Source organism: Sturnira hondurensis, unplaced genomic scaffold (assembly GCF_014824575.4).
Source record: "Sturnira hondurensis isolate 20B ecotype Veracruz unplaced genomic scaffold, ASM1482457v3 Scaffold0010812, whole genome shotgun sequence".
NCBI classification, from domain to species: domain Eukaryota; kingdom Metazoa; phylum Chordata; class Mammalia; order Chiroptera; family Phyllostomidae; genus Sturnira; species Sturnira hondurensis.
In genome coordinates, this window is record NW_028083443.1 from 2061241 (window position 1) to 2071854 (window position 10614).

Consider the following 10614-nt stretch of genomic DNA (forward strand, 5'->3'; position numbering starts at 1 on the left):
CAGCCTCAGGGCTTTGGGTGTGGGGCAGTGGAGCCGTCCAGAATCTGGAAGATCTCCACTTCGGGTTTTACAAGCAGCTCGAGGAAGAGTAGGCAGGCGGTCAGCTTCAGGCATGGGGCTTCAGGTAATGGGTTCCCTTCAGGTGGGAGAAATGGGACCTGAAAGGGAGAGGGAATGTGCCCAGGCCGGAGTACGAGGGTTCTGTACTCCTTCTACCTGTCCCCGAAGTGTGTGCTGCCAACAGGAAGATTTTCCGTGAATAGTGCTGGTTAATTAAGAATTCCGGGCAGATGAGGCCAGGCGGATTCGAAGTCCCTTTGATGATCTTATTTTGGATTTTTTTTTTTTTTTTGCGATTAGGAGTTGTCTATTTAAATTAGCTTTTACTTACAAAAGACAGGTAGTAAATTAGTGCATTCTTCTCTTTCTATGGAAGTAGAGTTCACAGCTATGAGAGTGTTCATAAGCCAAAGTCATTCCTAAATTTTTGTTCTCAACATTTAACTCAGAGCCGAATCTTAAAGGCATTATATTTTTCCTAACGAGTCTTCTGTTGACTGCACACTCCCTCTAAAAGTACACTCTTATCTATCAAGAGTGGTCACTTAATTGCTTATCTTTTTCTGCCCAGACTTACATTACTGAAGATAGTTCTTGAATATGACCTAAAACTGTAATTGTGACTATGTCTATAACATTTGGAAATGTCATATCTACCAAAGATCTTATCATTGTTATCTATAAAATGTAGTATTTGCTGAGTCCCCTGTTCCAAGCTGTTTGACTAAGCCCTTATAAGTAAATGCTGTAGAAATATATTTGCCAGTGCACCCTGAATACTATTAGTTTTATCCTTTTGACTCTTAAGTTGAAGAGTATAAATTTATACTCCTGACAAAAATCACTATGTCCTGTCCTCCCAGTACTATATTCTTTATCTACTTAACTAGCTTTTATGTCTGTGTATATAATATGAATGTCCTCTCAAAAAAAAATGGCAGGAGGAAGAGGAAGTGGTGAAGAAATACATTTTATCTGGGGCTTTAAATGATAGATGTATCTCATTTTGATTTGAAAAAAAAAAGAGTCCCATTATTTTTTTCCTTTTGTTTCCCTTGCTTGAGGAGATATATCCAATAAAAAATTTCTATGAGCAATATCCAAGATTTTGCTGCCTATGTTTTTTCTAGGATTAACCATTGGGTCTAACATTTAAGTCTTTGATCTATTTTGAATTTATTCTTGTGTGCAGTGTGAGAAGGTGGTCTAGTTTCATTTTTCTGCACATATGTGTCTAATTTTCCCAACACCATTTATTAAATAAACTCTCTTTAGCTCATTGTATGTGCTTGCTTCCTCTGTCAAATATTAATTGACTATAAAGGTGTGGGTTTATTTCTGGGCTCTCTATTCTGTTCTATTCATTTATGTGTCTGTTCTTATGCCAGTACCATGCTGTTTTGACCATCAACAAAACAAAAAGTCAACCCATAGGATGGGAGAACAGATTTGCCAATACATCTGATAAGGGACTAATATCCAAAATGTATAAAATAGTTCCAAAAAACAATGAAAAAATGGGCAAAGACCTGAATAGACACTTCTCCAAAGAGGACATACTGATGGCCAATAAACATATGAAAAAATGCTCAATGTCACTTATCATCAGAGAAATGCAAATTAAAACTACAATGAGATATCATCTCACACTTGTCAGAAAGGCTATCATCAATAAGTCAACAAACTATAAGTGCTATAGAGGAAATGGACAGAAGGGAACCCCTGGGCACTATTGGTGGGAACGCAGACTGGTACAGCCACTGTGGAAAGCAGTATTGCTTTCCAAAAATTAAAAATGGAACTGCCTTTTGACCCAGAAATCCCACTTCTAGAAATATATCCAAAGAAACACAAAACACTAATTAGAAAGAACATAAGCACCCCTATGTTCATTGTAGCATTATTTACAATCACCAAGATACAGAAGCAGCCCAAGTGTCCATCAATAGATGAGTGGATAAATCAACTATGGGATATTTACACCATGGAATTCTACTCAGCCGTAAAAAAGAAGAAAATTTTACCCTTTGCAACACTATGGACAGACTTGGATAACATTATGCTAAGTGAAATAAATCAGAGAAAGACAAATACCATGATTTAACTCATGTGGACTCTAATGAACAAACTGAACTAACAAGCAAAACAGAGACATATTCATAGATAGAGAGCAGATGACAGCTAGCGAAGTGAGGTTAGGGGGTTAAGAGATGGAGGGATTGAGCAAAAAGGAAAAAGGCTCATGGATAGGAGGTTATAAAGGGACTAATGGTAATGGAAAAAATACAATGAAGATTAAAATTTTTTAAAAAGATAGCCTGAAGTGAGATAATGAAAACATAGAGACAAGGGCAGGCATGGGGAATAATAGTAAATTCTCACAGTGAGTAGCCCCACAAAACAATTTTTGTCTTGTTTCTTCAACTATCCTATACGTTTTTTCAGAGCTTCTTATTTACCTTTGTGTGTTCCTCAGCTCCTAGTTTAGAACCTTGCACATAGAAAGTGTCCAATAAGTATTTGTTAGGCTAATACCTGCTCTGAAGAGTTACTGGCTTAGTGTTGAACAGGATGCCTGCTTTGCCAGCCCTGGGATGAGAGCCAAGACACATGTATAGAGGCATCTAAAGGCTGGTGGAATTAAATGCGTGAATGGGTAGGAGCTGCTGTAAGGACTCATTGTTGTTTCAAGACTCAAGGAAGTAGTCAAAGATACTGACAAACTAGGATTTGGATCCTAACTCTGCTACTTGTATATCTTTGGGCAAGTTTCGACCTCTGAATAATGTTCAAAATAATAGTACATGAGATTATGGGAGGACTTAAGCATCTAGGATGTCCACCTTGGCACAGGCTTTTCCCAAGTGGTAGCACAGAAAACAAATCGTTCTAGACACTTTTCAAAAGGATGAGTCTGGTGTCCAATTCCCACATTGCACTGCCAGATCCTAGCACAGGCTCTAGCCCTAATCAGGAGGGAAAGGTATTTTTGTTGGGTGGGTGGATGAGTGCACAGGGAAACATTTCCAGTTTAAGCTTAGGTGGTGGCATGTGCAGTCATTGCCCATTTACGTTTCTAGTGGGGACTGAACCCCACCCCTGCCTGCCCCCCACCCCCACCCCTAGGAGGGCTGCACTGGTCTCGAGTTCTTCCCACTCCTTCCTTAATTTCCCTGTGGTCTGTACCAAACCCTGTGGTCCCAGACCAGCCCTTTCCTGAGCCTCTGGGTACACACAAAACCCGGTAACTGGATAATTTCCTAAGGAACCCGTTGTCACTGAGCTGCGCCAACCAACCGTGCGCAGAATCACACACATGCTCACTTAGGTATCTTACCAACAGTGATGTTTCTGTTGCGGTTGGCAGCGTTTCCTTCCACGGCAGCGGCAGCTCTACTCTAGATTGATAGCCAATGCAGCATTTTCTCTCCTCCACCTCTTCCTGCCTCTGCAATGTGCACTCCCCGTCACTGCCAACCACCACAGCTACTGCCTTGGCAGCTGGGCACCTTGGAAGGCTCCCCTGGGGTGGCGGGGAATGGGGCGCTGGCTGGGAAGGGAAGGACGATTGGAGTCACCCTTAATTCCACTGGCAAAGGGGCAGGAAGGGAAGGGTGATCCCCAAGGCAAGTCGCGAGGGTCACCTGAACTATCCTTGCTGACAAGAGATGTAGATTTCTTTAAATGTGCAAAGCAAGCGTTCCCTCCCGCCAATTCTGTGCACTCCACCACTCAATACTTTACAATGCTTTTGGGGGGTGAGGGAGGGGGGTCGGTTCTGGTTATTCAGGGAAATGTGCAGAATGAAAGAATTTAAAGAGCTTTGCTTTAGTATTTCCAGCCCCACTGAGTGCGGCCCCTGTACTTTCAGTGCTGCCATCTTAGCTTTATCTGCCGGCCAGGCTGGGCGTGTGTGCGCAGTTGTGTGAGGGAGCCTAGAGGCGTGGAGGCGAGTGGAAGGAGCACTGGGCGGGTTGGGTGTCAGAATTGGCTACACAAGAGCTCAGGGCACAATCGCCCTCAAAGAATAACATTGAATTAAGGCAAATCCTGACTTTAACCATCTTATTAGTGAAACACGTGTAGTATTTTGCAATCTTTGTGGTTGGTATTATGCTCATTTCTCAAAAGCATCTGTCTCTCTTGTCTATGATCATATAAGACTGGCTGCATCTTTCATTGGTATGTATGGTGACAGAGTTTGTCATTCTTTACATTGTGACTGCGAACCTGCAACTATAATGTTCTAAACTCTCTACAGATTTATATATGTTGTGCTGTTTCTTTAAAGGTATGTTTTTTGGTTGATTTTTATGGAAGGCCGTCAGCATTGATGTATTTTAAAAAAGCAAGGCAGAAAATATGAAGTGTATGTAAAAGGACAATGATTGATGTTGTTAGTTTCATTTTAAAGGTTAATATTGTATTCGTGTTTCAAGATTACAAACACAGGAAGAATGTATATTATCAGCAACATCTAGACTGCTGAAAATGCTGTGGTCAAGATTATGAGTTGTTTCCCCGATTTGCACAATGACATATTGGAGCATTAAAAAGCAAAATTGGTAGTTGAGACCATTTTATAGCAAACCAGGTAGGTAAAAACAATTTGGAGGAAAAATATCCTCAAGCCCAAAGAGTGAAGAAATGATTCACACTAATTAATAATCTTTGTTTTTTAAGGACTACAGGATTCTGCATCCTTGTCAAATATGACCATATTGCACTTTAAAATAAAGTATATTTTTATATGATCTATTTAATACTCCAAACTAAACAGAAAAATCCACTATGGCAATTGAAATTCTTTTAAACATAAATTATATGTTGGCTTCCCTACGTATCTTGATTCTTGCTTTAAACAACTATTTTTAGAGCCTTGAAAGATTCAGTCATTTGTATGCATGAAGGTTCATGTTTTTTTGTTTTTATTCATATTAGTTTTAAAAGTCTTAAACATATACCAATTATATATCCAAGATTTCTTACAAGTAAATAATTTAGATTCTAGGGGACCTGACTTGTATAAGGACATTTCCCCCCAAAATTATGCTAAAACATTAATTAGTAGGAGAGGATATTTTTTTGAAGTGTGAGAGTACAGTAATATGTATTTAATGCAAATCACATTTTAAAAACCTCAATGTTTTGATATATTTTTGACCAGAGGATGCTTTTACAGCTGATATAGAAAGTCATATAAAATATAGCTCTTTAATAGAAATATATGAACTGCAGCATTTTAATCTTGAAAACTTCAGCATAGTTTCAGTAGAGTGGGTTTTTTGGAATTTTAACTGATGGCTACAATTTGACACATAATAGTCAAAACAGACTGTAGTTTCTTCTCAAGAGGCTGGCGGCTATCGTGTACTTCCGGGGTCAAAAATTATCAATCATCCATGGCTCACATTCTCTGTTCATTTATAATTAATACCAAAATCTTAGCCCACTCACTTCCTGTTTTGATCAATATTTTTACTTTTATATTTGAAAGTAAAAAGGAGCCAATTTACCAATTTACTAGTTCTTCACAAGTAATTCTCTTAAAAATAGTTTAGCCCCACCTTTTAAAAAATCATGTCAGGTTTACCTTCAAATTGGGCCAGAAACTATTTTAAAAGTTTTTAGAACATACAATTTAGGAAAAGTAGTTTATATTTTTCCTAACAGTTATTTTGTAATAAGTGATGGCATTTCTTTAGTTTCAGTAGAATAATCTTGTCTGCATGATGTCAAATGTTGGGAACTGGGTTCATTGGTTACGGGGTGGTGACAACGCTGCTTCCAGGAAGAAACTGTGGCTTCCCTACAAGTCCTCTTCAAGTCCAGCTCAACGTGGAGGTGGGAGGGTGTGCCAGCAACTCGCTTGTTTGCTTCTGAGTCCATTCCTCTCCATTTCCCTGCTCTGCTCTGTACAGCAGGGAAACGACCCCTGCAAAGTACATTTTCCAGGATCCTTTGCCAGGTAGTTTCAAGTTAGGTTCAACCTGTGGGGTGAGATGGGTAATTGGAAAGTGGGAAGCTGAAAAACCATGCCCCACCCCCTTTGCCTCGTTTTGCTTTGGGCAGTATCTCTTCTGTGATTCCAGCTCCTGCTGGGCGGCTTCTCCCTCCCTGACCCAGCTCCAGCCAGGTAAACTCTGATGTGGAACCAGTTCTCTCCGGGCAGCACGAGCCCCAAATCTGGTAACAGCATCTCCTCCTTTGGTCTCCTCAGTGCTAGGGATTGTAGTCGCTTCCTGCTGATATTAATCCTCAGGATGTTTCTGTACCTTATTTGGCTTCTCAGCTCCTGTAATACCACTGCAATTAGTCCCCTAAATATATTCAATTCCTCTCTGAATGACCTGGCATGAGCGTGTCTGTTTTCTTGTTTGGATCCTGAATGATGCTGATAGTCTTCCATCCAAATAGTAGCCTGATTTGACTTCTCAGCCAAATGATGGTATCCTGTCATCTTTCATCTGGCCTTTAAAGTTTGTGGATCTGACCTCAATTAGCAAAACAGAAAAGTGCTTTGAAAACAATATTGATTTGACTCACCAGCACCGATTCCAAATCCCCTTCTTCCTTGACTGCTTCTCCTATAAAGACTTAAAAAATGAAATTTTCTGTCTGTGAGCCTCTTCTGCATCCGGGACTGGCTTTGGGACACAATTCAGGCCAGAAAGATGAAAGAAAATCTGCTGGCACTACTGGTGTCTCTCTTTATTTCTTGAAGGTGGACAGGGTGGTTGAAATTTGTATCTATGACACACGAGATCTGACATAAAGCCAAGAGCATCGCTGTCTTAGCCTTGACATTGTAGAGCAATTGAACAAAGTTTCAAACTTACTTTTATGCAAGAAAAAAATAAACCCCAAGTTGTCTCAGTGACTGTTATCAAAGTATTCTGTTACTTGTAGCTAAAAATATTCCTACCAACCTTAGCATCTTGTCAAAGAGGACACTTTCTAGCTTCTATCAGTAGTGTTTCTGGGAAAAAGAAAAAGAAATACTTATGGGAAATAATTAAAAGCATAAAAATCCACTCTTTTTCTTGGGGCCCAAATTCTCTTGCTTTATTCAAGTCAGCCATCAGAAAGTTTACTAAATTTTATTTTATGCCATGCCTTTGGGTTTATCAAAGTGACGTGTCTCCCAGATATCCTTCCAGGTCTGAGGCACTTATTCCCCCAGCTGCTGGGAGTGTCGCCTGATGGCTGCTCACAGCGCTGCCCCTCCCCATGAATTGCTCTGGGCCCTAGGATGCCCTTTCACTCAAAGTTCCATGGAGAAAGGGAAGCTCATCAGATAACCAGTTCCTGTAGCACACGAAGACCTGGCCCTCTGACCGTAATTCAGGATGACTCAGAAGAGTCATTTTAGCTCTAGAACTCCCAATGGAATTAGCTAAGGCCTTGTTGCAATTGCATTACAATTCAGTTTCTCTTTTTTCTTGACCGACCCTTGCTTTTCTCACTAATTCACAGGCGGTATGATTGAAAGCACTCCACAGTAAACTTCCTGCATGCAAGCCTCCATCTCTGAGTCTGTCTACCAGGGATTTAAGTTAGTCTGGGTGGAGAGTGGTGTGAGGCAGTGGACTCTAAAATGAGATTTTGGAGCTGGATCATCACTGGTAAGGTAGCAATAAGGATTCCATCTATGACAGACAGTGTCTAAGGTGACTGATGCCGTGAAACCCATCTCCTAATACCTCTACTTGGTGTAAGTTTCTCCCCATATGTGTGGGTAGGACCTGAAAATTTCTCCTAACCAAAAGACTGTGGCAAAAGTGACAGGATGTACATGATTATACATACATGAATTGGTTACATAATATTATCACTCCTGTCTTGCTGGGGCCTCCCTCCTTTGCTAAATTGGAAGAAGCAAGCTGCCATGTTATGAGCCACCACATGGAGAGGTAAGATACATGTGGCCAGGAGCTGATGGCAGCCTCTGGCCAACAGCCAACAATGACAGAGTCCCTTGGTCTGGTAAGGAACTCAATTCTGCCAAAAACCATATGTGTTTGGATGTGGTTCCTTTACCAGTTGAGTCTCAGATGAGACTGTAGGCCCAGCTGACACCTTGATTGCAGCCTTGCAGAGGACAGAGCTAAGCCATGCCCAGTCTTCTAATGCACAGAAACTGTCAGCTAATAAAATGTGTGTCACAGTAAGCCACTAAGTTTATAGCAATATTGTTGTGCAGCAATAGAAAACTAATAGACTGTCACTGATGATAGATGGAATTTTGATAGCACTGACGTGTGATGGGTGGAATTGTGCAATCGCTGAAATTTCCCTGGAGGTGAACTAAGATGCAGTGCTTGCAGATAGGAATGCACTGGCAAGCTTTTGAGAGGCTCAAAGTAAGTGTTCATTATAAAAACTTTGAGCTAGATTTTTTTTTTTTTGCTAAGTGCCATAGATACACTGAAGAAAGACAATGAAATGCTGAGGGTTAGGGTTCCAATCTATTTGAGGCATGCCAGAATCTGCTAAAAAGTACAGGGTAAGCTATCACATCTTGTACTTCCTACCACAAGGGAGGGACAATACCTGCTAGGCTCCTCTGGGTTTTCCAGGCATAACATTTACCTAAGAATATTGCTCTGATACATTTCTTGACTAACACAGATGACTACCAGTTTTAAGTGGTGCCCAGAGCAGGAAAGGTTTCTGCATTGTGAGGCTAGCAATTCTGCTTCTCAGACCACACAGAATGACAGAACTATGCTATTAGGTGTATCAGAGGAGTGGAAATATGCTGTAGAATGAATGGGAAGTTTCAATGGGAAAATCACAAAGAAAAAGCTAACAGTTCTGGACAGAGGCAAAAAATTGTTAACAAAAAAATATACACTATTTTGGGGGCGACTTTCCTCGCAAGTCCCCCCGTGTGCCATGGATGAGAGTAAACATGACTGAGACATGATGTGATCTGCTTGGGGAGGAGAGGTGGCCAGTTTCCCAGAGGAAAAAGGCCTTGAGCAGTGGCCAGTTTCTCAGGGGAAAAAGGCATTGAGCCCCTTCCTCCAAGGGCTTTTATTGGGTCTTAATACACAGGAATATAGGGCAGCAAGGATCAAAGAGTAGATAAAGTTTCAAAGAAATCTGAGGGCTTAGTCTGAGTCAGTCTGTCAGGAACAGAGTTTTAGGGTTTCCTGCTTGAACCCTTAACATATGAATGAAAGCACTCTTAGCAGAGCAGATCTCACAGGTTTATCAGGAAGTTTTTGTGATGCCAGATTTTTCCCCTGGACATGCTCTAGCAGGGCAAGGAGCTGCACCCCTCTCCAACAGGTATTTAGGCTTAAGGGGATTAGAGCCAGGAAGCACTTCTCTCAGAGAACATGGGGACTCAGGCTATGTCAAAGCCAGGGGCCGAGAATCCATTGCTCTTTGTTGCATCCTCCCGAGTCCTTCTGTGATGGCCTCCCAAGTGATTGCATCTGGCCTAGGTTGCCCCTCCTCTGAGGGGTCTTACTGGTCAAGGACCTCCGACCATGCTTTAGGGGCAGGGAGGAAACTCAGGCAGCATTTGCTATCAGAGACAAGGCTTGTCTCCTGCAGCTGGCATTCCAGAGGTCACTTGTTCATCCTCAGCCACAGGAGGTAGAGTTACAATTCCTAGAACCGGGCAGAGCGGTCCATAACACACTATTGAAAAATGACCCCTGCCAGGCTATTTGAGCCCTGATGAAGGCAGGGCATCTCATCTAGAGATGTCAGGTGGTTATAACTGCCCATCAGAAGCTGGGTTTTATTAGAGCCACCAACTCACATGGTCCAGTGGGCCCAGCAAAACCCTGTGGTAAGACAGAAGTAATATATCCAGGATTGAGATTAGCAGGGCCAGAATACAAGTAAGCTGCATGAATATGTGAATATTCATATTCATGAGTATGAGTAACCACCATTGCACTGGTACCTGATCAAATAGATGACTGCATGAGATTTGGGTGTCCCTTATGACTGACTGGTGGGGAAGAAAAAAGGCCGAGCCTGGGTCATGGCACATGTCCTGGCTGTTTGGTAGGGACCTAGAAGTAGAAAGGTTGGACACATGGAGAAAAGGAGGCCGTGGAATGGGCATGTGAATGGAGCCATCAGAGTGGGCACAAAGTGTGACTATCTTTTAATCATATGGTGATGCCCATCAGGTAACATCCCGCCACAGATGAGATGATAAATGACCACATAGATATGATGACTCTACAAATTGATAGCAGCTAGAATCTGCTTGTATCTATCTAGTGGGGGCACAGAGGGCACATGCACACAGTAACCATGGTGCAGAGATGGCAGCTATCCCTGGTGGCAAGGGTGGAGGTCATGCGTGGAATTTACAGAGCAGCCTCTTGCTTCACAATACTAATCTGGTTATTGCGACTGCCAAATGCACAACGTCACAGCACAAGAGACCAACACTGAACGCCCCCACCCCCCAGTACAGCACAATCCCTCAGGAAGATCAACCTGCCACTTGCTCGATATTTACTTTATAGTCTACCCTCGTAGGCCAGTAATTCACCTTGGCTGGAATTGATATATATTCCA